The sequence below is a fragment of the Pelodiscus sinensis genome, chromosome 5 (assembly GCF_052426305.1).
Source record: "Pelodiscus sinensis isolate ZL-2025 chromosome 5, ASM5242630v1, whole genome shotgun sequence".
NCBI lineage: Eukaryota > Metazoa > Chordata > Testudines > Trionychidae > Pelodiscus > Pelodiscus sinensis.
Genome location: NC_143056.1, coordinates 110,054,558 through 110,067,354, shown reverse-complemented (window position 1 = coordinate 110,067,354; position 12,797 = coordinate 110,054,558). Strand labels below are relative to the sequence as shown.

Genomic DNA, 12,797 nt, shown 5'->3' with positions numbered 1-12,797 from the left:
CCAAATTCATATTTTTAAAATTCTTTTAAATAGTTATTGTACATGTGCAGTACACTTTTCTAAACCTGAATAATTTGGATATTTTTATATTTGGTCATGAGAACTCCAGAGCATGGTCCAAACCACTGATTAGCTACATTTAAAAATAAATACCTGCTGAGTTCTAAAGGGCAACAAAAATCATGAAGGGTTTGGAATGGCTGCCATATGAAGAGAGATTAAGAAGACTGGGAGTTTTCAGCTTAGAAAAGAGGAGACTAAGGGGGGAAATGACCGATATCTATAAAAACACGACTAGTGTGCAGAATGTCAGTAAAGAAAAGTTACATACTTGTTCCCATAACAAGTTCACAAAAGGAAATTAATAAGTAGCAGGTTTAAAATGTAGAAGCTGTAGAAACCATTTTCATATTTAGCTAGAAGCCATCTTGTATAACAGAAACCATTTTAGCTTTTTTCTCAAGCACGTAGACCAGAGTGAACTTTTTGTTACCCCGTGAGAAGAAGCCTACAGGATAGGCTATTTATATGTGTTAATTGGGCTGGTTGGGACAGGAGATGTTCTCCCTCGTACCTGTCCGCCATCTTGTTGATAAGGCTTTGTTTTTCCAAATTTAATTGAGGATTTCTGTAATTGGATGCCCTGACGTCAGACTGTTTGGCTAAGGGTATAAAGATACTAGGATTAATTGTATTAGCAGCTTTACTGGGCCCAGCTTTGCTGGGACCACGTTTGGCTCATGCTGTGCTTTATTAATTAATAAAGCTGTTTGTTAGCTGCCTAAACAGAGAGGAGTGATTTTTTTGCTTCAACAATTTGGAGGTTCCACCGAGATTCCTAACGCACTACTTGCCCATATGAACGGACCGGCACTCCACTTCCAAACCTCTCAGAGCGCTCAATAAAAGGTAAGGAGATACCTGTTATGAAATCTCCTGGCGAGGGCTTAGCATTTGAAGTAATGGCCGGCCATTGGGTAAGGGGAGCTACGGAATTCAATTTTGTGAAGCGGCTAACATTTTTGTCTGTCTGTGTCTGTCTTTGTCTATTAGGCCTGTCTTATGTGTGTCAGTTCCAAAAGGGGACACCGGTTTCTCTAGTGAGGCAGCCATGCGCTGGACCCTCTGTGTTCGGACGCTAAAAGCTGGTGTGGTGCCATCACTCTCTCTCTGCACACGAAACTGTGAGGAAGCTTTGTTGTCTCTCTCTGGTATTTGCAGACGTAGTACTGACCTCTGAGGCTAACCCTAGGCCATAGTATTTCCCATTTTTTTCCATAAAGGCAAAGGTGCTTCAAGTGAACTCCCCCTTTCACTGCTGCTGACTCACAGCAGCCTTTTCCCTGCCCTGTCCAGCCCCTCCCTATGGACAAGCACCCCTCACTCCTGACCCACAGGGGGAGCAGGGTGCAGGAACAGCACAGAGCCAGAGAAGTGCAGGGAACAGTGGGGGTGTACAGGGGTGGCACAGGGAACATGAGGCACAGAGGGACGCAGGGATCGGGGGCAGCAGAGTGCAGTGGAGGCACGAGGAATGGCACGCGGGGAACAGGAGGGGCAGAGGGATCGGGGTCTAGAGGCAGTGCAAGGAATGGGCAGCACAGAGCTGGGGGGGCAGGGATCAGGGGGAGCACGGTGCGGGGTGCAATGGTGGTGCAGAGCCAGAAAGTCACAGGGAAGAGGGAGAGCAGGGGATCCGGGGTGCAGAGGAGACGTGGGGAACACGTGGTGAGGAGACAAAGGGGTGCGGGGCACGCGCAGCGAGCTGGGCAGTCGACAGGGAGGGGTCTGTCACCGGCAAGGGGGCTGGGGCCGTAGCAGGACTGGAGCCCGCAGGGCGGGGCCTGGCTGCGCCGTGCACCGCAGCCAGATCCCAAGGACATGCAGCCAGAGCCGAGCTGCCACGGCTCTTTAAAATCGGCGTGGCCACGTCCTGCTGGCGTCCCGCCCACTGGCTCGTGCCCCGCCTCCTCGCGCCAGAGATAATGCACGTACCCCAGTAGCAAGAATCACCGCACTTCCCCCTCCCCAGCGGTACTCTGCTCCTCCACCAGCTGACGGATCGGATGGGGCTGTGCCACCCATAGTACGGGCTTCGGCCAGCCTGTCCCAACGGCCCACCGGGCCAGTCCGCCCCTGCACTTGCCAGCTGGTAAAATCTACTTGCCACAGGTGAGCGGGCAAGTGTATTTGTCAAGCCCTGCCTTTGCCAATGTGAAGTCCCCGTGTATTGCCAATGCATCACCGAGGGCACGGTCCAACGCCTATCCCGGAACAATACCGGGGGCATTTGGAATTGATGTGCATTACAAAAAGTCTAAAACTGGGTATCCCCATCTCCTGAAAACGTGGTTATGATAGATTTGTTCATCTCCCATTCATGGTTCTGTGGGAATTGTCTGGTGAGGGCATCCGCTAGTACAGCAGTTCTCAAACTTTTTGGGCTCCGGAGCCCTTTACATACGTAAAAATTCATGCGGTGCCCCAGCAGTCCACTGACTGTATGTGTTGTACCTATTGATGTTTCCAGTTTGTCAACCTCGAGGAGCCTCTGGAGATGTCTTGTGGAGCCCCAGGGATCCGCGGAGCACAGTTTGAGAAACACTGCACTAGTACATTGTCCTTGCCTGGCAAATGCATAATGGTAGGTGTGACATTGTGTACAATACACCATCGTCATAGTTTCCTTGCTTCTGCACATAAGCTGCGAGACCTCGTGGCCCCCTGCCTGTTTATGTAATATGTCATTGTGACATTGTCCGACAATATTTTTATGGTTTTGTTTCATATGTGCGGAAGCAATTGGGAGCATGCCTCCCTCACTGCTGTGGGCTCCAGAACATTGAGTGAAGCTGGGACTCTTCAAGTGTCCATTATCCCTGTAATATCACACTCCCCAAATGGGCTCCCCATCACATCCAGGACACGTCTGTTGTGACAGTGATGGATAGTGTCGCGTCTGAACTGGAAGTCCTATACTGACATTGTTTAAGTCTTTCCACCAATTGGTGGCTCTGACATGGCTGGGCACATGGGATGTATCATGGAGTGGGTTGTGCCTACTGCGATACACAAAGTGTAGCCATGTCTGAAACAGCCTCATATGTAGACAGGCGAGCGGGACCACCAATATGGACACTGTCATGAGTCCAAGTATTTGCAGGCATGGCCACATACCGTACCATGGTGTGTGTGCCACTCTGAACTTACACAATCAAGTCTCACATTCTCGACCATCTGTTAGTCGGAAGGGAGGCTGTGCCTTGAGTGCAGGCCAATTGTGCCCCTATAAACTCCAGCGTCTAGGTAGGAGTGAGAGCGCACTTTGCCAAATTCAGTAAGAGCCCGAGTGTGTTGAACAACACTCCTGTTGACTCCAGTGATTCTTTCGCATCACCATAGGTGGATGCCATATGGAAATATGTTTATTGGTTTTCTTCGCAGGTGTGTGGTTACCACGGACAGAACTTCAGAAAAACTGTGGGTGCTGTGGACAGCCTGAAGGGGAGCACCCTGTGCTGATAGTATAAGTCCTTAATGCTGAACCTAAAGAATCATCTTTGAGCCAGGTGAATAGATACATGAAAATGTACATCCTTGAGGTTGAATGTAGCTAGCCATGCTCCTTTCTCCAAGGCAGGTATGATCTTTGCCAGAGTGACCATCTTGAACTGTTGATACTTGTCCAACTGGTTGAGTGCACATAGGTCCAAGATGGACCTCCAACATCTCCCCTCCCCACCCCCCCGATTTCTGACAAAGTATCGAGAATAAACTCCCCTTCCTTGGTAGCAGCTGAGTACTTCCTCTGTAGCGCCTAGTTCTAGGAGGTGCTGCACTTCTTCCAGGAGGAAGAGAGGGGAAGGGGGTTGGTTTGGTGGATCTGCTGTGAGCTGTATGCCGTATCTGGTTTGTATTCTGTCTGGGACCCATTGGTCTAAGTTCATGGTTTTCCATGCTGGGTAGAATGCGGCGAGTGTTTCCCAATACTTGTTTGCTTGGTTGTACCTGCCCTGGAGAATCAGGGGCTTTTGTATTCTCGACCAACTCCTCAAATTTTCTGACAAGTCCTGGGCTGATGGTAGCTCATTTAACTGTCTTCATCGAGTTTGACTCGTACGCCTGTTGTTCTCACGGGGCCTTTGCTGTTGTGTATTCCGATGTTCTGAACCTCTGGTTATATTGTTTGTATTGTTTCCTCTTGACTGCAGGCAGCAGTATCTCTAGTGTGTGGAGCATCGAATTGAAGTCCTTCAATGTGTGGAGAACTGAGCTCACAGACTCATAGACTTTAAGGTCAGAAGGGACCATTATGATCATCTAGTCTGACCCCCTGCACAGTGCAGGCCACAAAATCTCACCCACCCCTCCTAGAATAATCCTCTCACCTATATCTCAGATATTGAAGCCTTCAAATACTTTGAAGACCCCAAGAGTCTGTTGCATCTGCAAAGAGCTTCTCACCCTCAAGTGGGAGATCCTCAATGTTCGATTGAACCTCCCTGAAGAACCCCGACAGCTGCAGCCATGACATCCATCTCCTCACTAGTGCAGAGGCCCCCAACCTGGCCGCCATGCCCACTGCATCTAATGCACCCTGTGGAGCTGTTTAGAGAATCAATTAGTCTTCTCTGATATTTGATTCGAACTGCTAGCTCACATCCTCTGGTATACATTGAATAAAGGAACTGAATGATTCAACTGTGTTGTGCGAGTATTTTGCTAGTAGGACCACATAATTCGCAATGCGCAGCTGGAGGGAAGCAGAGGAGTAGGCATTCTTCCCCATAGTGTCCAGTCTTTTTGTCTCTTTTTTGTGACTTGGTGTTCTGGGGTACTGTTGTTGCTTCCCTCTCTGGTTGGCTGCTGCGACCATTAGTGAATTACGGGAAGGGTGAAAGAAGAGGAATTCTATCTCTGTGGTTGCGATGTAATATTTCTTATCTAGTTTTTTGATACTGGAGGCACCGATGCCAAAGATTTCCAGATTAATTTAGCTGGACCCATCAATGCTTCTTTCATCGGTAAAGTCAGCCTGATATGTTGAGGTAAGTCGAGTATGCTCATGAGATTGTATTTGGTCTGTGTTACATCAAACAGTTTTATGGCACGACTCCGCGACCCTCCTAAACAGTCTTGGAAACTTCTGAAGTCATTCCCTCTGACTGGTGACGTGGGAGACTGTGTTCCTCCGTCACGGAATAGGAATTATTGGGCAGAATAGAGGAGCCTGTGTTGCATCCTCCATAGGTGACTCACTGTCGCAGTCGGTTTGGTCCCAGTCAGCTCACCTTTTGGTATTCATATGAGCCGACTATGCCCCAGGGACCTGCGTAGTGTGCTGAAACTGTTGGGTCGGGAGAGCACCCTACCATCCCAACAGGCCCACTACGGGCATCAGTGGGGTCATCCACCGTGCCTTCTGCAATTTGCTGTTGTTGCAGTTCCACATATAGAGGAGCTCTGTGCTGGCCCATTGACTGCTCCTCCTCGTCATCACTAAATCTAGCTTCTGTTTGTGATGCTGGTGTCAAGGAAAACAGGGAACCTTGAGCCTATGGGGTGCCATCAGCACTGACTAGTGGTGAGCATGGTACTAGTGTGAGGTCCACCTTTGTCATGCACCTCAGTACGGGAGTATGCAGAGGCATTGCTGTGTAGTTCTATATAGCTGCCTGCGTCAGTACGGACACGCTTCAGAGCACCAACAGTACCGAGCATTTGCTCAAGAGTGGCATTCCACTGCTCTGCAGCTTGCTGGCTTGCTTGCTCCTCCCCGGTACCGTGTTTTTCCCCCTGGTACCGTGTTACTGTGTGGAGAGCTAGAAGCATGGCCAACGGTTCAGTGCTTCATATTAGGGTCACGGCTTTTCATTATGCCAGATCCCGTATCCTCCTTTTGAGAGCCCTGCCTGGTGGCCTTGTGATCAGCCTCCTTTCTCCTTTTATTTGCGAAGGGCTGAGACTCGCAGGGGACAAGGAGCGGTTCACGCTTCATGCTGGGTCCTGGTCCCTAGCACGTTCCTGCGAGGGAGTGCTCCTTCTGCCCTTCTCCCCAAGAGGGTTATCTCTGGGTGGGGGTCCAATGAGGCTGTGACTCAGCCATGTTGTCCAAAAATACCAGTCTGCTGTGTAATTCTCTCAACTTCTTAAAGTGTGGGGCGAGCTTCTAGCAATGCGAGCAGAGACTGATGGTCTTACCCTACGCAGCACAGGCATGGCTCGTGCCCGTCTGCTGCTGTGATTGCTGTCCCACACTCTGTGGACCTTGTAAAGCCCAGTGATGTGGGCTGAATAGGATTTTTTTTCTTTGTGCTGTCTCTCAGGCAAGCAGACATAGCAGACGTGCTCGCGCACCACTCTGCCCACTTTTCTTTCTGTTGTTATCCTTTTCCTCCCTGCCCCCCCACGCACTTCGGTTTCATTTTGTTGCTATTAGGGATACTGACTAAGTGCGACTGATGCTGGTAGCAGATGAGAAGGAACTGAGGGAACAGCTACCGTCACGTGCCTACCTGTCAATTGGGGCGATTGCGCAATGGTGCAGCATGCGCCACCAGCCAGGAGACTGCTAGCAAAGATCTCTGAGCCATGTGCACAGCGGCACTGACACACCTAAGCGGAGTACCCACAGGGACCCTCGAAGAAGAACTGTTTGAACTGCTTCTTTGGTGCAATGCCCTGATTCAGGTGTAGCCTCGCAAACTGCTGCTCAGCTGGTAGCGTGGGCAGAGCCGTTAACTCCTTATTTGTTTACTGTCCGGCACTGAACCAAGGCCTTGGCTACTGAACCCCGAGGTTGTTTGTTGCCCTGTCCAGACCAAGGCCATGGACTCTGTGAACTGCAGCCTAGCCTGCAGCCTGAGGCCCTGACCGTTTGGGACCTCACTTGGGGCTAGGGCCAAGCAGCCAGAAATTCCTATTTAGCAGGGCCAGTGTAGTGAGTCAGCAGCCTTCTGCTGACCCGGATCATTATAGGTGTATTGTCTGATTGAGATGGAAGGATGACAGTATGTGAAGTAGGAATTTAGGATGGGTGTGTAATTTCACTTTATCCTTGAAAAAGGTAGTGTATAGAGGATCTGCCATAAACACCACAATTTCTCCTACATGTCTGGCCAACACCATGTCTACAAGGAATACTGTTTTCATAGACAAGTGCAATGAAGTACTGGTAGACATTGGTTCAAATGGAGGGTGTTTAATTGCATTCAACACCAGGTGCAGTTTCCTGTAGTGGGATGTTCAACTCCACAGAGACCTACTTAAAAAGATCTTGGAAATTGGACAAGTCATCAACAGTAACGGGAGGGGGAGGTATGACCGCTTCATCAGGCGAGGAAGTGTCATTTGGGTCTGGAGACGTGCTCCAGGAGGGTCACTGTGATCATCAACTATAGCCTGTTGGCACTGAAGAGATGGCAACTGTGGTGAAAGAGAATGCTGGAGTACACTATGATGTTTCTTAGGATGTTGGTGTCTATGTCAGGAATGCCATGGGTGCCAGTATTGCCAATGTGGGTAAGGCACTGGGGGTAGCATCCACAGGTTTTTATACCAGGGTGGCATGCCCCTATGCTTTGAGTATGTGGGTTCTGGTGGAGTAGATGGAATGATCTGTGGGGGGAGAATTCTGTGGAAAGAATACGATGTCCGCCTCCTCATCTGAATTGCCTGAGAATCTCTCTGGTGAGAGAGTTTGTTGCAGTGCTGAGGTACTCGAGGAATGGTCAGTGCTGAGGAAGAGTGAATTAAAGTTAATTATATGATCAAGTCTCTATGGTGCACGTATTGCTGAACCAGTATTGATGGTGCTACACCCAAGTGATTTGCGGTGCCGGATGCAGTGTCAGCACTGAACGAACTGATGCTGTCGATGTCACTGCTGTGCTAGTGGTGAGTACAGAAGTCGTGCTCGGCACCAAGACTGGTTGCAGCGCCAATAAGGCATTCACAGTGCCAGGTGGTGCTGCACAGTAGGAGGCAGGCAACTTGAAGCCTGTGGCCTTAGTGAAGGTTTTTGAGAGAACCACTCTTATGGCAGAGCCGGAGACACCCTGTGCTTCATAGGTGCTAAGGCACAGAGCTGAAGCTGTTCTCAGCAGAGAAGTGGTTGGTGAGTGCCTTTTTGGTGCTATACAATCCTGAGGCAACAAAGAAACTTGCCTTTTCGCAGGCTTTTTGTCTTTACATGCCTGAGGGGGTCTCAGAACCTTGCCCTGGATCAGAGGCAGGGCATAATGATTTTTCAAGCAGTATGGGCTTAAACTACAATTCTCTGTCTCAGTGACCTCTTAATTTTAATTTTGCACAGTGGATGCGCTTTTGCAAAACGTGTGCCTCCCTAAGGCAACAGACATATTGTGTGTGACCATCAGACACCAGAATGGGATCACTGCAGGATGAACAATGCTTAAATCCTGGTGAGACAGACATAATACTAACTAAGAAGCTAACTAACGAGGAAGTAAAAATCCAGAGAAAGAGAAAAAAACTCTTTTGGGGGCGGGTGAAGGAATGATCAACTATTAACCACTAACTATAAACTAACGTGGGAAAAACAATGACCAACAGGAATTATCTAAACATGAAACAAGGTGAGGAACACTGCTGAGCTGCGTCTCTAACTGGAGACGGTAGAGAAGGAATTGAGGGGAAGAGGGAGGGCTCATACGTGTGCGATGCCTACACTCTAGAAGCACACAGCTAGAGACTTGCACATGCGCGGGTGGCCCCAGGGACACTGCTCTGATGACTCTGATCCTAGGTGTGGTGAAAGCGCACCAACCTGACTGAAGCACCAATGGGGATATCTTTCGAAGAACCACCAGCGGTTACATATTCACACAAATACCCATTAGTTAACATGCCCAGCACTCACACACCTCTCCTAAGCCTCCTTTCAGCATTCCTGAATGTTCTGAGTAGGTGTGGTGTACCCTTGCTGCCTCATTTGCTTATACCACAGCCTTAGGAGATATACTTAATAGGACTCAAGATGAGGGGAATGTAGGCAAGGCACATGTATATGCAAAGTCCAAAGAATTCCAAGTGTCCTCTGCATATTCCTATTTATTGTTGTCTTTGCCATGAAGGAGTAATTAAAATCATCCTGGAATGATCTTATCTTACCTTTCTCATCTCTTTCTACATCAATTTTTAGGGGGTTGGGGAGATGGGAGAGGGTGTGTACAGAACAGATCTTTTCCCAATTCAGTAGGAAAACACCTGACTTAGACGGAACAGAATCAACAACTCTGAGGGCAAAACAGATCTATATCTGGAAATCCCCAGATGTTGAACATATTGTATTTCTTTCTTTATTGGCCATTCATAAGTGTATCACATCTATTCTTAATTTATTTGAAAGGTGGTTGTCCTTGTTATGTGATAAATATAATGCTGGATACACCAGTCTCTAATTTTACAGCTTTGGCTTGCAACTGGGATGAATGAATGGGGTATATATTGCTTGTTAATATAACACATAGCAGTCGGATTGTTCAAAGCAATTTGAGCTACTTTCCCTTTAATGTGAAGCAGAAAAGACTTGAGAGTTGCATGAATCCCTCTAACACCTAGAATATTTGTGTATTTTTTCCCTGAGAATTCTCATGTCCTCAAAATATTAGAGAAATATGAATGTGACTGAAATGAGCTGCTCCACCCTCATCCACCACTGGATGCCTCCAATGGGATCATCAAAGATGAAGTTCTACGCTGAGCCCACCATGTTAAGTAAGTCAGCACATTTTCTGCTCTGGTTAGAATTTTTTTTCAATATGAGCCATATCTGATTTGTAACTTACTTGGTTTGTAACTTAACTAGTGCTGTAGCACTCCCATTCTGAAATAGTATAATGGGTGACATAAACTGCTGACACTATTAGGCTTATAAGCATCAGGGTGAGAAAAAAAACTGCTTTTCTGTTACACAAATGATGAAATATACCTATAATTATCGGAAGTTTCCTAAATCTCTAATCTAGCACAAATATCCTGCCTTTCATAACAACTAGAATTGCCTGTATAAATGAGATTTTCTGTGTGGGGCAGAGACATGACTTCTTTACATTTATTAAAAGCCCAAGGTCCTTGATGAGGAGACAAACATTGAAAATTATTGAGAAGGCTCTCCTGTGATGTCAATTTGAGCTATCAACCATCTTGATATGGGTAAACAGAAATATCCCATCTCCTTAGGTAAGCTACTCCATCAGAAAGCCCCACAGTTTTTACAAAGTGCCTAAGAAGAAAAGTGAAAAGGAAGGGTCCCATATTCAAAATGTTCTTGACCCATCAGGAAGCAGAGGTACTTGCAATGACTAGGCTTTATGGCAACATGGACATAGGCATCCTTTAGATCAAGAGAAGCAAACCAACTTAGACTTTGTGTCAACATACAAAATTCTTGAGTAAAGCACTGGGCTTTCCTATGTCTAGAATCAGACTAAGCCCTAGTTCTTCTTGAATACCAAGAAATATCTTGAGTAAAATCCCTAACTTCTCTCAGAACCTCCTCTATTGCTCCTGCTAATAGCAGACATCAGACCTCTGATGTTAATTGCACCTGTGAGAGCGGTTTCAAATTGAATTGCATACCCTTGAAACATTTATTCTTCTATTACTTCCAGGATCAAAATTAGTTTTCAGTTCTTGATTCACATGTTAATTCTATGGTGTGGGATTTCAAGCAAAATTTGAGGCTCCCTTCTCAGCTGTGTTTGTAAGAAACAGGATGCCACTGGTAGAACTGCCTCGGAGAAATAAAAGACAACAATGGTGGACAAATTTGTCTGTGGTATCTTAATGTAAGTCTTATTACCGAATAGTCCATCCCCTTCAAATGGGAGGTTCTCTGTCCTGAACATGTCTTCCTGAAACAATGGAAATTAAGTAGACCATCTCAACCATGCATGCTTTCTTAAAGTGAATGCAGATGCTATTACTAGGAGGAACATAAAGTACAGTTTGGACCTCCATGATCCAGCACCCTCGGGATCTGACCAGTCCCAGACAAGGGAGCTTTTCGGACCAGGGGAGGTCTGCAGGAGGGCTGGGCTCCTCTCACCAGCCTTCAGACCCACAAGCTGCAGTAGCCCTGCTGGAGTTCCCAGCAGCCCCCACCAACCTTGCGGCAGCCCTGCCTGAACTCCCAGTGGCCCCGCTAAGCTTGCGGCAGCCCCACCACCCTACTGGAGTTCCCAGTAGCCCCACCACCCAGCCGAAGCTCCCGCCAATCCCACCGACCTCACAGCAGCTCTGCATGCTGCAACTTTGCTGTCCTCTGAGCTCCGGCCACACACACCCCATGTCCCACGAATTCAGCTGACCCTGCCAGCTGGCTATGAGCCACCAGCAATCTTTGCAGATGGGGCTCTCTCATCCTGCAACATCCATGGTCCTTCTGGACCATGGATGTTGCCAGCCCTGAAAGTCCAGGACCACAAAAGTTCAACCTGTAGCACATTTTGCTATATTTTGTCTCTTATTTATTATAGTATTAGCCAGTATATTGGCTCCTAGCAGTATTTTAATTAAAATTAGTAATCTCTTCCCATACATGGAATTGATAATGACATTACTGCCTGTTAATCTGACACTCCATTTTCCAAAGGATGCAGCAGAGAACACTCATCCTTCTAATGCGTCCAATTTCTTGTTTTATCATAAGGCACGAAATGAATTATGTTAATGCTCCATTGCATCTATTATTTGTTGCTACAAACAAAGAATTTAGGCTGGAGTACATGTGAAAAAAGGAGAATCCTCCACATGTAACTGATAATTTGTCTGCCTTTTAGAAATTGGTTAAGAATGCCAGGGTAGACTAAATAACCTTAGCATGCTGTAACAATCTATCCAAAACAGGGAGAAGACAGGACAGATTTTATTCTTTGATGGAACACTAATAATGCTGAAAACTGCATGGAAAGTTGCCTCTGATGCCACAGATGGAAGTTTTAAAATTATGCCAAATCTTTCTACAAATTAGTGTAATTGCAATACATCCTCAGAATGAAAAGAAGCAGATGTCATTCCCACATTCTCATACAGGGATGAATCTGTTTCCAATTCTGTTTCTAAAGATTAGTAATCTGAGGAACTAGTTCCTCTACCTCTGCTTAAAGAGTGACAGGCGCAATAGTGGAACAGCACTTTCGAAAAACAGAAATAGTTATGTCTGAAAAGCCAATGTATGAAACTTCCCTAGTTTCTTACTCAAAAGATTATTCTTGTTTCAAGGAAATACTGAAATGTCTCCATACAGCATCTAGACAATGGTCACTGGGGTCATGTAGCCCATAGTGGTGAGTGTGCTGTCTGGTAGTGATTCATAGACCAGAGAGTGAGGAAGTCTGAAAACATCAGGTCTAAGAGCATAAGCCATTTTTTGAAACGGATATCAGAAAGTGATTCCTGTAATTTAACCCAATCTTGTTGCTCTTCTGATTGCAGATCCAACCTTTGATTCCATGCTGATAGAATCAGAGAAAACACAGGACCCAGAAAGTGTAACACAGTGAATGGTATAATAGTTTCCTGTGAGCCTGAAGGTTTTATAAGACAGAATAGATAAAACTGAATGAAAACAAAGCACGAAAATTCATTCTTCCCTCTTAATTTTTCTTTAGGTGGAGATAGGAGTAGCAATCTTCAAGGGAAATCTCTGTTCCCATCCACACACATTGGCTACGTCTACACTGGCCCCTTTTCCGGAAGGGGCATGGTAATTTTTGGGATCGTAATAGGGAAATCCGCGGGGGATTTAAATATCCCCCGCAGCATTTAAATAA

The 12,797-nt window shown here is 46.7% G+C and overlaps 1 protein-coding gene across 3 annotated transcripts in view; it reads right to left on the bottom strand.

Moving 5' to 3' along the window:
* PDE3B (phosphodiesterase 3B) overlaps window positions 1–12,797 on the bottom strand; it is a 264,706-nt gene that overhangs the window by 230,546 nt on the left and 21,363 nt on the right. The gene's annotated exons all lie outside the window — the stretch shown is intronic.